Raw genomic sequence first — 20,606 nt, 5'->3', positions numbered from 1 at the left:
TGTAGGAAATCTCTTCCTATAATTCCATCGGTTTTTATTGAGAAGTTCTGGTCTACTAATTGTATATTATGTTGAGTGATTCCGCTTCCTAGATATATATTTAAATGTGTGGTTCCTAATGTTTATATATATTCGTTTGTTATTCATGTTAGGTTAATACAATCTGAGTTGTTTAGTGGGTAATGTTCCAAAAGATGTGCTTTGCAGAAGCTAATGTCTGCTTCTGTGTATAATATAAATGATATTTCCGTATTTGTTGCATTTTAGATACTTAGCGGTATATAGTTGGATAGTTTTGAGATGAAGAAGATATGGGAGTTTGCTTGGTTTAGGTGTTTGGTGGATAACTGGTTTACGTGTTTGGTGGGTGCCTGGTTTAAATGTTTAATGGATGCCTGATTTAAATTTTTGATCCCGAATTCAGGGGCATCGTCAAGGAATCCGGGTAAAATACGTTTCCCTGGTTTTCTATTGCGTTGTTGGTTGTTGTTTCTCTGATTTCTGTTGTTATTATTATTTTGATTTCGATAGTTGAAATTCCTATTATTGTTGTTGTTGCTATTGAAATTGTTATTATTGTATCTATTAAAATTGTTGTTATTATTATTATAATAATTCCTGTTATTTCTATTGTATCTTTGATTGTTTCTATTGGGATTATTATTGTGATATTGATTTCTGTTGTTTTGATTAGTGTAGGAGTTTTTGTTGTTGCTGTGGCGAATGTGAATTTTTCTTTCGATAATTTATTCCCATTACCTGTGAGTTTCTTCGGGTCGCACTTTCATATTGTAGCGCAATATTAATTGCTTTGGAAAAGGTTTTTGGTTGGGCCGCGAAGATAGTGGGTTTAATGTAGTCGTCGAGACCGTTTTTGAATATGGTTAAGACGTACGTATCGTTGATATTGGTAATGACGGATTTTTGTTCATTAGTGGGGTTGGGGCCGAGTTCTTTGGTTTGAAGATAATTTAGATCTGTTACTATGTTTAATGTTTTGTCTTTGAAACCTGTGATAATACCTTTTTGTGTTGTTTGGTTTAATATAGAATGCAGTTGTGGTATTGTTTGACTTGATTTATATCTGTTTTCAAGTTTTGCTTTTAATTCTCCTAGTGTTGTTGAGATATCGTTTGCAAGAGCGGAAGAAACATTTGAGGACAGTTTGCAGTAGAAGGTGTATTCTATCAGTTGTGGTTTGGCTTCTTCTTTTAGGGTTTTATGTATTATTTCAACAAGTTTTATGAAGCAGTTGATATCTTTATAATTGCCAGTAAATGAGGACTTGGAGGCTGCTTCTAGGTTGAAATCCAGTTTTGATTGTATTATACTTTCTATTTTGCTGGGGCTTATGTTTTTTTAATATAAACTACAATTTTTTTTTTCTTTCTTCTGTTTCCCTCATATATGAATGATAGGAAGTAAAGAATACGAAAGTCTTAGGCGATCGAGTCAAACACGTGACTACCCTCTGGTGTGAAAGAACTTGCTGGCTTATCAGGACTTATCCCGATGTAGTACACATTCAGTGTAGTGTGGTCTAGCTTCAAAATGTTTGTTCCCGACTATGGTCAGCACCAAGCGAATTTATTTTGTTGCCTTAAACCTAAACAGTGTAAATTGTGGAAACAGACATCACCTTGAGGACTATAGAGGCATCGCCAAACTAAGTGTCTTACCTAAATGGTTTAATGTCTCAAGTCGTTTCTCTAGGCCCTTATTTTCATTAAGCTTAGTCAATATAAATATAATTATGAGCTGTTTTACCCGTTTAGAGTTGTTTGCCGAAACCTAAACGATAATCACTTAATCACAACATCGATAATACGTGCGGTTTGCCTATGTCATATTTGAAGAAACTTGCAATCTTAGGATCTCACTTTGATTCGAAAACTGTTATCGGTTGCCAAGCTTTTGCATGGCATAATGGCTAAGGTGTTCACTTGAAACTTGGACTTGTACCGGTTATGGGTGACCTTTTTTTGTTTCTTATTTATTTATACATGAATTATTATACACTTTGTATTGGTTGTAATATAGTTATATAGATATATAATTTATGCCACCTCGTTAACTACATTCACGAAAATAAATCATAAATAACTAACACCAGAAGGGATTACTATTGGCGTGACGTCACGTAACAGTCCTACGGTCCATAGAGGGCGTTTTTTTGTCCGTTGGTCCGCGTCGATATATGTCCGTTTGCGTCGTCGTCGCACACACACACACACACACACATGGGTGCAGGCACGTATGCACACACACACGCTTAGCTACCCCATCCCCACACATAGGGCTAAGCTCAGGCTACTGCGGGGGTCACAGGTGGCGGATCGTGATCTGCCTGCGAGTACCCAAAGGTATATTAGTAGGTTAGCTGCGAATAACAAATAAGCAGTCCCCGACCAAGAGCGGCAGAGGAGGAGGGGTGGATGAAAAGGCCGCATAACCGTGAGAATCTACGGTAAAATAGGTGCTCGCCACCCCTGTAAGGGGTGGCACCGAGGGAGAGAATTCTTCAATTCTACAAAGCCTAGGGATAGGCATCAAGACAGAGCCCGGTAAGGAATGCAAGCGGGGAAAAGCGAACGCTGCCTAGGGCGAGTAAACATAAGCAGCCCGGGGATGTGGACACGCTGGCCGCCAAACGTAGTAACGTAACCATAACGGGGGCTGCTGAACAGCACGTGGCAGGCGTCCCTAACGGCCAGCACCCACCGAAGGACTTGGAGTGGCAGAAAGTCAGCGCAAAAATGAAAAAGAAAAGAAAGGCAGATCGGCTAAAAGAAAGACCTGTGAAGGGTAGACCCGATGCTATCGTCATACCAGCTAAAGGCAAGCTCTCGTATGGGGATATGCTCTGCAAGGTTAAGGACGAACCGCAATTAAGTAAGTTTGGTGAGGCGGTGCAGAAGATAAGAAGAACGCAGAAGGGCGAGCTTCTATTGCAACTAAACCAGAGCGCAGAGAAAGCAGAAGAGCTGAGAGCGGCATTGAGCTCCTTTTTAGGAGCGGAGGCCGAAGTCAGGTGTCTGAGCCAACGCAAAATGGTCGAGTGCAAAAACATCGACAAAGTCACCATCAGGGAGGACATAAGCAGTGCACATAAGTCCCAATATGAGGTGGCGTCCGCAGAGGTGGTTAACTTAAAGAACGCATATAGCGGCACGCAGACAGCGCTCATTAGCCTACAGCAGAAGGAAGCCGCTAAGCTACTGGCAGGCGGAAAATATAGGCTGGGTGATCTGTAGGATCAGAGAGCGCACGCTTTTTGAGATGTTTCCGATGCCTGGAGTTTGGGCACATAGCAAAGCAATGTGCAACCCCATCTGACCGGTCAAAGGCTTGTCGGAGGTGTGGGGAGGAAGGCCATATTGCAAAAACCTGCATTAAGGAGCCTTCTTGGATATTCTTTAGGAACGCAAGGGGTCCGAAGTGGAACGACACGCCGTTCGATGAAGAAACATTTAGGCGGACATTTTCTTTCCGCGCGATAAGTGGCGATACAGTGGAGCTGCTCGTACGTGAAGTGTATACCACTATAAACGAAAAATGCGACGCGTCAATGCCTACGAGAATAACGTGGACAAAAGTTGCCCCGTGCTACTGGTGGAAGGCAGAAATAAGCTCGGCTAGGAAGGAGTGCCTTAAGGCCAGACGATTGGTGCAGCGATCAAGGGGGAAGCCAGACTTCGACAGTCGGGTCCACGCCTACAAGTTCCTGCGTGGTGACCTGAAGAAAGCCATTAGGCGCAGCAAGAGAAGCTGTTTTGAGGCTCTCTGCAAAGAGGCTGACGTCAACCCATGGGGAACCGCGTATAAGGTGGTTCTCACAAGACTTAAAGGGCACGGCCGGCCACAAGTTACGTGCCCTGCCATGCTGAGTAAAATTGCGACGACACTTTTCCCACAAAAGCCGCCGTACGTAGCGTTGGACTTCTTGGGAAGGGAGCAGGAGCCACCCCCGTTTGTTACCAAGGAGGACGTGCTTGCGGCCGGCAAAAGATATGGCGACAAAAAGGCACCAGGTCTGGATGGAATCCCTAATAAAGCCCTGAAGGCAGCGATTAGGATAAGGCCTGAGATATTTGCTCAGCTTATTCAACAGTGTCTCAGAGAGAGAGTCTTCCCGGAGAAATGCAAGGTGCAGATCCAGAAAAGTAACAAGCCGTCGGCTGACCCGTCGTCGTACAGGCCTATCTTACTCCTGGATACGATGGGAAAGCTGCTAAAGACAGTAGTATACGAGGGTCTACTGAGAGTAGCTGAAGAAAACGGTGCCCTATCTAATAACCAGCACGGCTTCAGAAAAGCGCGGTCGACAATAGATGCTATAAAACATGTAGTGAGACTGGCATCCGACGCCATAGCCGGGGACAGGTAGAAAGGGGGCTCCAAGAAATACTGTGCCCTGATTACACTGGACGTTAAAAACGCCTTTAACTCGGTGGATTTGGGAGCTGCCCGCAAGGCTCTTATAAGTACGCGGATCCCAAGGTATGTATTGGATACCATAACGAGTTACTTGTCGAACCGTAAGTTGGTGTATCAAAGCGACAACGGCACAGAACGGTATAAAATAACTGCGACATCCCACAAGGGTCAGTTCTTAGCCCTCTTTTGTGGAACATCATGTATGACGATGTGCTGAGGTTGGAGCTGCCCACCGGCACAACGAGTATTGGATTCGCCGATGACGTTGCGATAATGGTGGTCGCAAAGCATATTGCCGATATAGAAGCGAAAGCTACCGACGCAGTCATGCGCATCAAAGGGTGGTTAAATAAGGTGGGCCTGGAGCTGTTGAACACAAAACGGAAGTCGTGCTTGTGAGTAGCCGGAAGAAGCCAGAGACTTGCGAGATAAGAATCGGGCACGACATTGTGCAATCAGTCCCCGCGCTCAAATATCTGGGAGTCATAATTGACCACCGCCTCCACTTCAGGCGACACATTGACTACGTGGCGAAGAAAGCGGCAGGCATCCAGACGGCATGGGCGAGGATTATGCCAAACGTGGGGGGGCTGAAAGCAGGTAGGAGGAAGGTCATAGCCACAATTGTGACCTCAGTCATCATGTACGCGAGCCCAGTATGGGCGAGTAAATTGAGTGTAAAGGCGGCACTCCGACAATTGGCGGTGATATATCGCCTCAGTGCCCTGAGGCATATTTGCGCATTCCGAACCGTGTCGGAGGAAGCGGCGCTAGTGCTAGCTAGCAATCTGCCAGTCGACATTCTGGCCGATGAGATGAGCCCCATCTACGAACGCCGTCGCGGCAACGAGCTCTCCTCGCTCGTTATAATAGACGAGGAACGGATGGTCTCGTTAAGGATTTGGCAATCGAGGTGGGAAAGAACGACCACAGAAAGATGGACGTTCGTTCTTATCCCTACCATAAGACGTTGGGTTGAAAGGCGGCACGGTGAAGTAAACTATTACTTGACGCAGCTTCTGACTGGCCATGGGTGCTTCCGGAAATATCTACACAGACTCGGGCACGACAGCTCGCCTAACTGTCCGATATGCGCAGATATGGAGGAGGACGCAGAGCACGTATTGTTTTACTGCAGCAGGTTCGAGAATGGGCGGCCTCAAGTGCCACCTTACGAAATGTCGAGCGTAATGGTCGGCAGTGCAGCAGCCTGGAACGCCGTAGACACGTTCGCTAGCAATACTTTCGTGGAGTTACGGCGATATAAGAGACTACGGGTGGAAAGCAGAGGGAGTGGAAGCCGATAGTGTATTCCACTGAGGACCCACCATCAGAAGCGTTCTAGCTTCCGCGAAGTAATACCTAATGGTGGTCCAGCGGGAGAGAGTGGTAGACGAAGTGTGTGTGAGGGGTAGTACGTATGCGTCAGGAATGGCGAATCGTGCATGCTGCTATTACGATCCAGAAGTATCTGTTAAAGATCCTCCAGCTCAAAGAGCAAAACCAAAAAAAAAAAAAAGCCCCATCCCCACAGGGATGAGCTCAGCCTACAGTGCGGGTCAAAGGTGGGAAATAGTGATCGGCCTGCGCGTATATTGCAATATATGTGTAGGGTGGCTGCGTATAATCAATAAGCAGCCCCGACCAAGAGCGGTAGAGGAGAAGGGGTGGCTGAAAATGTCGTAAAATGACAGGAGGAGTACGCACCGTCCTTCGAGTAGGTGCTCCCCACCCTCAATAAGGGAATGGCAGCGAGAGAGAAATGCAAGTGGTTTCAGTCTATGGGTAGGCGTCAAGGCTAAGACCGGTAAAGTCTTGATTGTGGTATACCGGACCACGTAGATAAATTGACGCTAAAAGATGATATGCTGCCGAAATGGCTTTCGGGCTAATGGTGCTCACTGCCTCCTCTCCGTTAAAATCTGGCAAGCCTGAAAAGAACGCTCTAGGTCGTTACATGGAAGCTGAATGATGGAAAAAGGCGGCAAATAAACCAACAATTGCACGACACAATGTACGGCATCAGCGCGTGATTGAAAGTGTCGCTATGGATACTAGTCGCAACGAAACTAGTGATAAGAGTCTTCAAATTTCGCCTCACACTTACGCGCCAAAGATGATTGAGCGAAGTGACAGTGGCTCGTTAAGCTTGCCGCTACAGAATGCAAGCGGGACTAAGCGAATGCAGCCTGGTGCGCGTAAATGAAAGCGGGGACGTGGACACGCCGACCTCCAAACGTCCTAACGTAACCACTATATCAGGGGCTGCTGAACAGCACGCGGCCGACGTACCTGTCGGCCATCACCAACCGAAGGACATGACGTGGGTTAAGGTCGGAGCCAAAACAAAAAAGGAGAGGAAGGCAGACGCGGATATCCTTCGCAAAATTAAAGACGAACCGCAATTAAGCCAGCTTCGTGAACGCAGAATGGCTAGCTTTTACTGCAACTAAACCAGAGCGGAGGGAAAGCGGAAGAGCTGCGAGTGGCAGTCGGCTCCTGTTTCGGAGGGGAGGTAGGATTCAGGTATCTGAAGCCACGCAAAATGGTCGAATGCAAAAACATTGAAGTCACCACCAGCGCGCAACACACTTAAGTACCAAAGTGGTAAATTTAAAGAAGGCATACTGTGGAACACAGACGGCGCTCATAAGCCTACAGCAGCAAGAAGCCTCTAAATTATTCGCGAAGGAATGTTCGAGCCCATCTAATCGATGAAAAGTTTGTAGGGGTGTGAAAAGGAAAGCCATATTGCGAAAAGCTGGACTAAACAGCCCTCTTGCATGTTCTGCAGGGAGACGCCTAATGTGGATGCAAAGCACGTGGCGGGAAGCGGCAAAAATCGGCTGCTCAAGCGGACACTTCCTATTAGAGCGCGGAAATGAGAATAGTGCGGATTAATTCAACCGCGGCGAAGCAGCTCATGACCTACTTCGGCAAACGCTCATTGAAAAAGAGGTGGAGATGATACTATTGAGCGCACCATATCGAAGTGGAGGGGAGGGTACTTGAGTAAACGATGGGTCAAAAAAAGCAGCAATTTGACGCCCACTCCTATAGCACTTTTAGATGCGAACTGCGAGCACGGGGGATTCGTTAGAGCGACAGTTAAAATCTTATGCTGATACAGTTGCTACGTTCCTGCAAGCCGGACATAAGGCGAATACTAGCGCATGTTAGACGAACTCGTGGAAGACGCTCGAGAGAAACCGTCATCAATAATTGTGGGAGATTTCAAGACATGGGCCTTCGAGTAGGGCAGTAGGGCCTGAAATGCGGGAGAACGCAGCTTGTTGGAGGCATTCGCTGTGCTGACAGAATCTCTTCTGAATGATGGGCGCAAGGATACGTTTTGTAAAACGGGAAGGGGTCGAAAGTAGATCTCACTTTTCTTATCAACGGCCTAGTGGCGAGATGCAAGTGGTCGTTGAGCAAAGAGTATGCAAACAGCGATGATCAGGCCGTCTCCCTCGACATAAAAACAAAAGAGAACGAAGGTAATAGGTGGTCCAAAACTACTGGCCCGACGTGTGGAAATTCATTCCTTGACCAGGACGCCTTTAACATCATTATGGACTCCTACGAGAGGGATGACGGCAAGGCTGGTCGACTCCCGCAAAGCTGCTTGTAGAAGCCTGTTGTACGGCTCGAAGAAGACATACAGGCAGAAGATGATTTCTGTGCTATTAGTGGCGCGATGAGATAGCGTCCCGGAGGGCCAACTGCTTGAAAGCCAGACGAAAGATCCATCGCAAAATTTAATGAATTGATTACACTCTACAGAGGCTTGCGCAGTGACTTAAAGAAGCGGTAAGGACTAGCAAAAGGAGGAGTATTGATGGACCATGCCAGGATGCCGATATAAATCCCTGGGAGACGGCATATAGAGTCGTTCCGAAGAAGATCAAAGGACACAGAACGCCACAAGTCACGTGTCCGTTTACGTTCCAATGAATAGTAGGAACACTTCTTCCGCAGAAGCCGCCGTACTTGTTGGTAGACTTTCACGACAGAGAAGATGAAGCAATACCAGCAATTACTAGTGACTAGAGTACAAAAGGAGTGGGGAAAAAAATCCTGGCCCAGACGGAGTCCCAAACAAGGCCGTAAAAGCAGCGGTACGAAGGAGGTTAGACGTCTTCATGACGATACCGCAAATGTGTCTGGAAGAAAGGATATTCCCAGACGAATGGAAGGTCCAAAGGTTGGTCCTCATTCCAAAGACTAATAAGCCACCGAACGAGCCATCCTCATACCAACCCATCTGCCTGTTAGACACAATGGGCAAGATATTGGATAGGGTCATATACGAACGCCTGCCAGCCGTCGTCGGAGGACGACGTGCTGTTGGGCGGTGCACTCACAATTGGCAGCAATATATGATATTAGTGTGCTAAGATGATGTGCGGATAAGACAAGTATGCGGATTCCAGACAATGTCGGAGGATGCTATTCTTGTGATTGCTGACGCAATGCCAATCCATATCTTGGCGGACGAAATGAGGCACAGCCGTGAAAGGCGCCGCATCGATGCACCCTCCCAAGAGACTATAAAAAAGAAGAGCGGCTACCATCGTTAAGGACTTGGCAATCGCGATGGGAAAGATCAACAAAAGGACGATGGAGGTTAGTTCTTAACCCAAACATAATGCAATCAATCGAAAGCCACACGATAAGGTAAATTAGTACCTCATCCAGTTCCTGACTGGCCATGGCTGTTTCCGAAAGTGCCGAACCAGGTTCGGGCACGACAACTCGACAAATTTCCCGGCATGCTTAGAAGCGAACGAAGATGCAGAGCGTAGCATCTTTCGCTGCAAAAGGTTCGAAAATAGCAGACCAAGGAACTAAGTCTTAATGTTTATTGCCATTTATTATTTATTTCACTTTACTTATATTTACAACGACAAGCTTCTTCTTTTAATGGAGACAAAAAAAGAAATTCCATTGAATTGGACAAACGGTTTTTTTCTTCTGTCTTCTAATTTGTTTTGATTTATTGCTTTAATATTTTTTTTTTTTTTATTGTTCTTTATGCTTTAAATTTATTTCGTTCATTTTTTGAATTGTCTTAAGGTAATTTCCATCTATTCTTTTTATACTCTTGATTATTCATATCGTATTTTAAATTTACTTTCTATACTATTTTTGATTTGATTTTGATTTGGGTTCTTAACGTAATTTACATTAATGTTCTTTACATTTTTGATTGTTTTTAAAGTACTTCAAATTGCCCAGCCTAGAATTGCCTTAACAAAACTTAAGGCAATATAAACATCTGCCGACGTCCCATATAGTTACACATGCAAGCTTTCAAAATTTTCAGGGCGTCGGTAGAACGTTGTAGAACATTAACACAAAGATGTGGGGGGTTAAGTAAAATAACGAATGTATTGCCAGAAAAGTGAAAGATTATAAAAAAAGAATATTAATGTTAACAAAAATTAGCAGCCAATTGCATTCACTTAAACTTCTTTTGTGAAATAATAACGCTCGAAAAATGTCCAACAATTATAGTATAGAAAATGTCCGAAAAGAATTTATAAAAGTGACGAAATAATGAAATGTTGATAAAATGTGAGAGTCAATGAAAATGTGGACTCACCATAAAACATTGCCAGTAAAATACTTTCTAGTCGTATTTATCGTTAGCCGAGTAAATTTTTTTGTGCAAAACTGAGTAAATGATTAACCATAGTTCTTTTGTAAAAATGTGCGTAGCCTTGTTCATATGTATTTGTAGATAAATGATAACATTTAAGATCATATACCACTACTGCATACTTACGAGAGCAATATCATACAAAAATTCAATCGCCAGAGTGCTTTTAACTGTACTTAGCATAAAGGAGAAAAAAAAATCGTCGCAAATTGATTTTAATATAGAAAACGTGCAAAGACAAAGACATGGAAACAAAAAAAAAAAAAACGTTAGACGTGAAGCTTACGCAGCCAACAAAACGGTACATATTTCATACATCTTTCCATCTAGAAACTTTTATTTGTTTGCCTGAACTGCGTACATTGATGCTTCTATCCGTCTGTCCGTCCACTTTCGTAAGGGATTTAGCATTCGTATCTAGTTTTTTCGGGAGTGTTTGTGGGACAAAGATAGAAAACTCTCCTTTGCTACCGAATTATCTAGCTTTTTATTCATACGTGCGTTATTCCGACCTTTTTGATCATTTTAACATACATAGTTGTTTATTATACAACAGACGTAAGGTATCAGATAATAGACATCTACATGTGACAATATGTAAATGAACAAACGCATTCCTGGCCTTGAAGCGGTGCATTTCGATTTTGTGGCTCTCCACTACTTTCGAAAATAACATGTCCTCCAAAGTTCTAGAAAGATAAAGTGTTTTAAAAAACAGCACCAAACACTTTTCGGTGAAAAACAATTCCAAATGATGTGAAAGTATTTTGTGACGCTGTCGAGTCCGATTTTTACTCACGACAATAAAATAATAAACTATTCAAAGTTGCGCCCTACGGTTTTTTGAGAGCTGAAACTGATCAAGTAAAAGCCGCATTCGTTGCCCTCCACTTAAATTATAATGACATCAAAAAGATTAAGAAAAAGTAACAAACAAGATAAGAGAATTTATATCACTTTCTTTGAAAGTGGTGCAGTACATGTAAACACCCTGCGCCAGAATGCGAAAATATTGTTCAACTCTGTTATTTGCTGCGATTACATGCGGAAACAGGAAGGTAAACTAATTCAATGTCGAAAGTGCTAAATGTTCGGACATGGTGACCGCTCTTCTCACATAAAGCAAAAATGCGTGTGCCCTGATAACTCAGTCGTAAGGTGTAACAATCGCAGTTAAAATCATATCCAATGCGCAGCTCACATCCAAATCGTACTGTTTGTCTTCAAAAAAGAGACAATTTGAACAACAGAAACTCTGCGAAAAAAGCACGATTACAGAGTAGCAATCCTTCAAGTTGATTCCCTATCGAGCATGAGAACTTGACATTTCCAATCCTGTCCCGTAAAGCTGGTGCAAGATCTGGTAACACTGATTCGGTTCATGTGCAGCATAAGCAATCGTTTGCTTCAGTGTCTAACGATAGTGTTAATCTTTTCTTAGAAAATTAAATCACTCAGTTACATTAATCAAAATATTTTTCATAATTTTCTACAACTTTCTCCCATCTTTCTGGCAACATGGCAATACCGCTTTGGAAGAACGATATTAGTTTGGCAGCGATCCAATTATCGACCCATTTTCGCACTTCTTCAACTTCTCAGACAAGCCATACTACATAGATCTGGTAATCAGAAGGCACTATGTCTGGTGAGTACGCTGGCAGCCTCATATTCAGGCTGTAAGAATATATCGTTGAAAGCGCTTCCAACGTGTGGTCAAACGTTGTCATGCAGAAGGATGACTTGGCGTTTGTTAGCCGTTATTACTGGTGTTTCTTCAAACAATGTTTGGCTCAGTTTGGCCAACTGACCTCGGTAGACCGCTGCAGTAACAGTTTCAACCGGTTTTAGCAAGTCGTAATACACCACACTTTACTGATCCCATCATATGCACAGCAAAATTTTATAGCCATGAATATTCCTGTTCGGCGTCGAAGTGGTTGGTTCTCCCGAACTAACCAAAGACTCTTTGCACTCAAAATTGTCGTAGTAGATCCACTTCCCGTCGCCAGTCACAATACGCCACAGAGGACTTTTCCTTTTTTGCCTGGCAAACAACGCATTGATGAAACGTTTCGCAATCGCCACTTATAAACAGTTGAAATCAAAACCGACACTTCGGATTTGACGGAGTAGCATCACCGTAAGTTTCTTAATGTGTTTGGTGGGTTTCAACAGCAGTTTTCTTTAAATCAAATATAAGAAATAATGAATGCCGAAAATAGAATTTTACTAGTTCCACTATTAGTGCCTGTATACACTGTATGTCTCAATAATACTAAATTTTAAACTCTTATTTTATGTAGAGAAAGGGCTAAATTATCGAATTTAATCGGTGTGTGCACTGTTATTTCTCATTTTTTTATAATTTTTAACTTTAAAATTCACATATCGAAATTATCCCAAACACCTAATAGCTATTAAGTATTTATATTCACATCTTGAATAATGGCTACAGCAATGCTTAGTCATTTTTCGAAATTGTTGTAATGTCCGCAAGAAATCTGTTGAGCGTTTTGCTTTTTAAGTCAACAATTATGTTGATATATGTCTTTCTTGGTTAAAATATCCAGACAAACTATTTCATCCGAATTACATTTGTATAAGACATGACAGACCGACTCAGGTAAATGAAATGCATGCTATTTTAAGCGGTAATAGATAGACGTTTTACGAAATTTTATAAATTAAAACCGGTTCACTACCGTCTATTTTCTTTTTGGACATTGTTGAGATGAGCTTAAGCGCAAGTTTACAAGGACTAACGTATCATTTTCAATCAAAACGGTGATTTCGATGTGTGTGGAAATTTAAATGTTAGACATCGTAATTGGTGTAGCAAAAGGAAAAATTCCTGAGATAACTATATTAGGCAGCACTGATTCGACCTCTATTGAATCTGATACAGATGCAAGCGTTGTTGTTCCGACTTAGTTTTGACTAATACACAGATGCTTATTTCCGCGTCAATCATTTGCCAGTCAAATTTTCTCTGAGTTCCCAAACATTCATAAAACAAACTTCAAGAATCGATTTTTATGGAAAATTTAAAATGCAACGGTCAGTGTCCAAAACCTTTAGCAAGACTGACTACTTGGTCTTCCCAACCATGTTTTTAACTTAATTAGAAACAGAAATTTCTATAGCAGATACTGGAGCTGTTATCGTCAACAAGTTTAATATACAAACCCTCTTCATGACGCGTGCCTAGTCAGGGGTGATATTTTCAAGTTCCGAAACACCTTATGAAATCGTTAAGTAAGTGCTTTAGGTAAAAATAGCAAGCCATTTTGGAATATTAACAAATTTCTAATTCATTTCGCCTTTTAAGTATCCAGATAATATATTTTCTCGATGTGGTGGTAAAGCTAGACCTTTCGCAGAAGGGTTATTGGAATATCATAAAGTCTCTCGTAACATAAGCTCTCGTGCGAGAGAGAAATACGCCCAAGCCCTCGAGATATAGATGACATCGAAAATATAGTTTTGAAATATATTACTGATGAAGCAGTTCGATCTTTTAAGTGCAAACTTAACTTTTTCATCAAATTTCAATATTTTCCCAAAAGATGGATATCGACTAAAGTTATTTTCGTTTCTGAGCGAGGCAAACCACCAAACGATGTTACAAGTTATCGACCTATTAGTGCTCTTAGTTCTCTAAACATGATTGTAACATGTGTTTGTACCTTGCAATATTTTTTACAAATATAATTCTGTATAAGTTGAGATTATTAATCTCACTTAATGAGAAATGAATAACGTTTTGAGGAGAAAAGAAGAAAACTAAACGAAAGTGGATATAATAGCTTGAACGATTTTTATAAGGATTAGAGGAGAAAAACTCCGCGATGTTTAGTCAGTTTGCGAATGTTTATTAACTTGAAAACAGCAACAAGAATATGAAAAGAAAAAAAAAATGCGATAAAGAACGGATTAGAGTGCCTGAGCAATTATGAGTTACAATTGAACAGACATTTATTGTTTTCTATTGAAAATCCGTGGAATTTAATCACAATTATGACTTATAAAATGCCACCAACAATGAACAATAAACTCGCGAGTGATTTTTGTCAATCGTATTCACAAATGGACAGAGTTATTTTTCTAATAGAACGAAATTGATGGCAAACTATTGGAAATGTGCTTGTTTGTTAACATAACATTTTCTTTAAAACAAAAAAAAACAAAACAAAAAATTGCTTGTAATTATCATTACAGGAGTGTGGGTAACGTTGGTTGTGGATGTGGCTACTTAATTTACAACAATATCCATTATTTAACGTAAATGAATCATAAAAAAAAAAAATATGGAAGCTAATTTTTGTTGTTCTAAAGTCTGTTGTACACTGTGCAAAAGGAAAGAAAAAAGTACTGAGCGCAATATTCAAAAAGTTAAAAATTGAAAAATTTATTATGAACGTTTGTATTCAACAATAAATTATTAGTTTCTTAAAGTAATCGTCTTTTTGATGTTGAAAAAGCCTTTGATTCTGTTTGGCATAAAGGTCTAATTTTTGAAATGATATCCGTTGGGTTTCCACTTTTTGAAGTTGATGGCGTTGTCTATTTATTAATGCTCAAAGCATATCCCGCAAGGAAGGCTCGTTACACTTTGCTTAGCGAGACCAATACTTGAGTATGCCTCGGTTATGTTGTCTCCCTCATATAGGTATTATGTAGATTCAATTGAATCAGTTCGAAAGCAATTCTTGCTGTTTGTCCTTAGGAATTTGCATTATTTCTATAAGATGCCTTCTGGTAAATCTAATAATCTTGCTGCGAAAATGTTGTTTGCGAAATGCTCCATTTCGTATATATGATGTTTTTGGCTTGTACTAGATTATCAATATATATACTCTCTCTTCTGGGTATACATGTAAGTGAACTATAAACACACATAACTGATCCATGTTTATTCATTTTTATACTTATCAACGTGCTTAAACCTAGCCTTATTCCTTATAAGCCTTATTTTCGTATAAAATGATATAGTGATTTATTAATACGTATATACTTCTATAATCTCATGTTTATTGCTTTGTCAATCTCTTTTATATATAACTCATATTCTTATACCTAACATTCACTTGTTTTTATATACAGATTGAATTATTAACAGTTACGCCTATATGCTAAAGCACCATTTGCATTTTTCTTATTATTTACGAACTATTACACATTAATTTATTTAATAATTTTAAATATTTTTTGTTACTTATCCAGAGCATCCATACTGGGAAATCATATGCGTTTATTTTTTTATATCTGCTAACATGGTTAAACATGCAATTGCTCTTTATTCTCGTTGAACTATTATCATATGCCTATGCCCTAAAGCAACACATTGGATGGTTCCTATTGTTTACTCCCTAATTGTTATGCTTATACAGTAAAATTTCCTTATTCGCGGGGTGTACGTTCCATAAAAATGGCACGCATACAGAAACCGTGAATACGGAATGGTAACTTATATGGGATTATAAGGGGATACGTTCCTAGATGAAAAAAAATAAAAAGGAATCAATTATATAGAAAAATCAATATAATTGAATTTTTTGAACATTTTAATTAATTATCGTAAAGCTTACGCAATGGTTTGAAGAATTTTGTAAGTTTCTCTTGCTTGGCAGTTTTTAAAAGCTCCTTCAATTCAGACTGATACGCAGCAGTCGCATTAGCAATCTGCCTTTTAAAAATAAGACTCCATTCCATAGACGGATCAATGTTCATAAGGAAATCGCCAAGCTCATTTACCATTCTTAAACCTTCACTAAGTCTTTTCAAATTAAATGTCACGTTTCCAGTGCTTGTTGAAGCCTCTTCTTCAATGGCCGGTGAATTTAATATTTCCTTCAAGGCAATTCTTGAATGTCACTTGATTCTATCTGTTCGAACCTATCTCGTCCTATTCCATTCGCGATTTCGCGTAAGTTTGCAGTCAAAGTTTGAACTTTCACAGATTCTTCGTCATTTTCCGCAGTCAGAGCAGGCCACAGTTTTTTTAAGCACGACTTCAATGTGCGTGGCTTCAGTTCTTCCAATAATTCTTTTATGTTTACGAAGCATTTTGCTATGTCAAATTTCTTCCAGCATTCCATAACATTCATATCAGGAGTACATTCGATATTATCCATTATGATTTTGAAGGTTCGTCTAACGGAATAGAGCTTACAGGCCTGGATTATTCCTTGGTCCGTAGGTTGAAGCAAAGCCGTCTTGTTTGGAGGTAAAAATGTCACTTTTATGTTTGGACGCTCGGTTTCAAATTCGCGAGGATGACCTGGTGCATTGTACCAAACTAGAAGTGATTTAAAGTCTAAATTATGTTTTTTTTAATTAGTTTAAACTTCAGAAACAAAACAATTCCGGAACGAGTCACAAAAAATCCGCGAATAAAGAAATATATAGCCGCGAATATGTGAATTGGGTCACATTTTTTTAGTCCGCGAATAGTGAAACTGCGAATAAAGGAAGCGCGAATAAGGAGCTTTTACGGTATACATTTTACCTTAAAATATATACGACTATCATGTAGTTATTCCTATTGATGCGTAAACATTTAAGCTTACTAATATGCGTTGAAAAATTTTTATGCTTACATCAATACATAGATAGTTTTAGAAACTTCCAAAAAACGCCTCCACGTACATATTTATACTCATATTCTCCCATTAAAGAACTGTTAGCTTTAGAATATTGGCTGGCTTAGCTTAGTTGCTGTCGCTGAATGACTTTTCGGACGGTAAGACATAATAGAATTAGTTGAAGCCACATTTAGAGACGAACAATTGGTCCTATTTGGGCATAACGATGACTGCCGTAATACAATGAGTATTTTTGCAGAATAAAAATAAGCACGCAACGTGGCAGAATTAAATTTAGGAAAGCAAAGCTACACAGAAATAAATTGGTAACAGCAATAAACGAGTCGCGAGTCACCACGTCGCATTGCTGATTTTCATCCTTACCGCAGATATGTAAAATCGTATTCGTTTATTTCCGGGAAAGGATAATAGAGGCGTACTAAAACACGAAGATTCAAGTCTCTTCTATTTGTAAATTTCTTAGAAATAAACCTTATGGAAAGCCCTGAGTACTACACAGGCTAAGAAAATCCGTTTCAGTGTATATTTAAAAAGCGATCATCGTAATTGGGACTTGTATTTCGGGGAAATAGACACATCAGTTCGCACTTTTGCCGTTGGAGTTACACCATTTTTTGCATTATTCGGGTATAATTAAGATGTAAGCGCGAACGAAAACGTAGAAATTGTGCTAAATGACGCGTAATGAACGTAATGCTAAGCAACATAACTAGTGACTAAGAATTCTAAAATTGATTCCGTGTCATGAAATATATTGTCGAAATTTCGCTTTAAGAATATTAACTCGAAGTTTTGCAAAAAAATTTGTAAAAGGCAGTCTTTCAAAAAAGATTGTAAATAACATAGATGCTATTGAAAATCGCCAGGGTGGTTATGTTGAAATATGCCGTGGTAAGCATATATAAAGTGAAATACATTCGTAAATTACAAGGATACCAGGTATCAATACATATATGTTCTCATTTCAGTTCTTTTACTCTCCTTTACGGTATTTAATATCGTTTATTTTTGTCAGATGCCTTCTGATAAATCTAATAATTTTCCTGCGCAAATGTTGCTAGCGAAATATCTTATCTTACATATATAATGTTTTTGCAATTAACAAAGATTAGCTGAACAAACAAATCGCTTATATAGTCTATTGGATACAATTTTTGCCAATTTGATGAAAAATAACAAGTAATGTTGACAGTAGAAAGTAATGGCAATGATAAAGGAATACGGCATCTAAAACTTCGTGATCTGAATTTTAAAAATATACACAAGGCACTAAGGACAGAAGGATTCATAAAATTCAAAATGAACGCATAAATCGTGCATTATGCACAATTTCATTTTCCCACAATTATTAGACATGGTTTGCACGGGAACGTTTCAATAAAAGCAAAATATACATTCTAGATAATATAAATTATATTTAAAATCCTGTTTTTTATGGTTAATTAAAAAGATGTGATCATGTCTGTTTTGGATGCAAATACTCAGTCAATTCCAATAATTTTCGAATGATTCCACGTAACGGCGGACAGGAAAAATGTAAAGTTCGCTTTATTTTTTATTCAGCTTATTTTCCTATATTTATTATCTTATTTGTTTTTTCGGTTAATTTTGGCCTCATTTTATCTCTATCCAGTTTTTCCTTCCAATCGTATCTATAAATTTTTTTTTTTTATTTAGTAAATTTTCTCTTAATCCACTTTCTCCCGCTTTATAAGATATACATGTAAGATATTAATATATGTGTATTAAAAATATCGTTTATTTGTTAAAAATTTGCCTTTTTATGTTTCGTGTGTCATCTCTTACTGATGTTTATGTAAGAACAGCCTATAACAATTATACGGCAAGTTTTATTGCAATATAGTATGCCAACATATTGCGACAAACTTTTAATATACAAAAAGCTTGATCAAAATCTTCTCAGAGTCCACTGTCACTTCTTTAATTTTTTTGCCAATTTTTAATTTAACGACCTAGAATTGCATTCAGCTCAAGACTTTGCGTTGGGTACTTCAAATCTTTTTTTTTTTTATCAAAAGGAATCAATCTTGTTGAACGGACCGAAAATATTGGTTCTTGGAATCGAACATATAAGTCTCAGATTTTGATATGTCTAAGTATTGGAAAGTGTTATTTCGTCTTCTTCTCTTGCACCTAGCTCTATTCCGTTCTATAAAAACGCGTTTCATGCAATTACAGTTCTTCCAGTATCCAGTATGGTAATCTAGGTGTACTTTGCATTGTGGACTTGAGTCTCTATAGCTAGCTTTTTGCGCTTTCTACTTGGTTTCAGCTTTTTCCGTACAAATTTATTGTTATAATATTGTATATTAAATATTAAAAATTATATAATAAATTAGGTGCTAGAAAGTCATAATCACTATCTAATGATGCCAATAAAAAATGAGTACTTTAGAAAAAAAAAGAAGCGAACAGAAATGGCGGGTAAAATGAAAAAGAAAAAAAGAAATAATGAATTAATAAAAAAATACAATATATCTTAATTTTTTAATTATAATATAATATCTTGTTTGTAAACATTAAAACCTTCCAGTGATGGCAGTATTAGAGAGAGATGGCAGAGCATTCCATAGTCTGACGGCATATATCAAAAAGTGGTTTGCAAATTAAAAACTACAGCACCTCATTTACATAATTTTCATGCACATAAAGTTAGTCGCAAATCTTAGATTCTCAAGTAGATATTGAGGCAGCCTCATTTAAATAATTTTATGCAGTAATAGGAATACTCCCTGTTGGAAAATGTTTTCAAGTGTAAAGCTCAAGAATTGATGTACATATGCTGAGGTGTGATTCTTTCGCTACCCTACACATATTGAGCAACATTGTTAACGTTTTTAGTCGATTTTTAGTCGACACAGAACAGCTACCCTACAATTTGAAAGTTATTCGCATCCGAATAGAAGGGTCGGAAGATTGGCTTTGGCCAACGGAGACCTTATTCCAAATAGTGCATTGTTATGGGTTACCCGTAGACTGCCTTAAGTTTTAGCAACGGCATAACTGACGACATAATTATTCCATGTTAACTTTGATTTAACGCATATACTTACGATTAGAGCTGTATCAGCAGTTTGAATCGTGTTATTATTGCCAATTATGAATAAATTGGTTGAAATTCTTGCTGGCTTTTTGACAAATAGCAAATATTTCCAATTTTTGGTATTCAATAAGACTCTATTAAGTGCAATCTAGATTTAAATGTCCTTCAGATTCTCGCGTATCCTGTTAATACACGTGTTTATTTGGTTGCTGAAGTCATTTAGTTATACATTATCCGCGTACATGTGCACATTGCTGGCGTGGTAAGTGGTTTATGTACAAGATAAATAAGAGTAGACGGAATACCATTATTTGGGAGACTCCTTATGATAAAGCCCTCTGATACCATAACATGGCAGGTGGCCGACTATGATCTCTCAGCTACGTACTATTAAATAAGCTCAAATGCCGTAGCCGAGAGGTTATACATTTTTTGAAGCTTCGCAAAGAGAATGTCTCGCTTAATCAAATTAAACACCTTCGAAAAGTCTAGTGGAATAAGCAATAACATGTTTCCAGCGTCCATACTGCATGTAACATCATGCGGAGTTTTGGCTAAAGCCATAAGGTAGCCATATATAGGATTACAGTCGACCTGTAATGAGTATATTAAACCACGCTCTAAGAGGTGTTGGTGCTTTTAATTATAAAATAATTATTTAAAAATCTTCGAGATGTATTAAAGGTTCGCTATAGGCTGGTAATCATGTACATCATCGGGGATCGATGGAATTTTTGCACAGCTTCTGGCAAAAGACTTCTTGGCTAATATTGTGTTTATAATATATGCGATGTAGAGCAATAGCTTCGGCGCCAAAATTTTAATATACAAGTTA

At 39.3% G+C, this 20,606-nt stretch overlaps 1 protein-coding gene across 11 annotated transcripts in view; it reads left to right on the top strand.

Moving 5' to 3' along the window:
- Positions 1-20,606, top strand: part of LOC119643792 — a 296,314-nt gene that overhangs the window by 222,324 nt on the left and 53,384 nt on the right. The window lies entirely within an intron of this gene.

Source organism: Glossina fuscipes, unplaced genomic scaffold (genome assembly GCF_014805625.2).
Source record: "Glossina fuscipes isolate IAEA_lab_2018 unplaced genomic scaffold, Yale_Gfus_2 61646, whole genome shotgun sequence".
In the NCBI taxonomy this organism is placed as follows: Eukaryota; Metazoa; Arthropoda; class Insecta; order Diptera; family Glossinidae; genus Glossina; species Glossina fuscipes.
The sequence above is the reverse complement of the archived record's forward strand: the minus strand, read 5'-3'. Positions and strand labels throughout refer to the sequence as shown.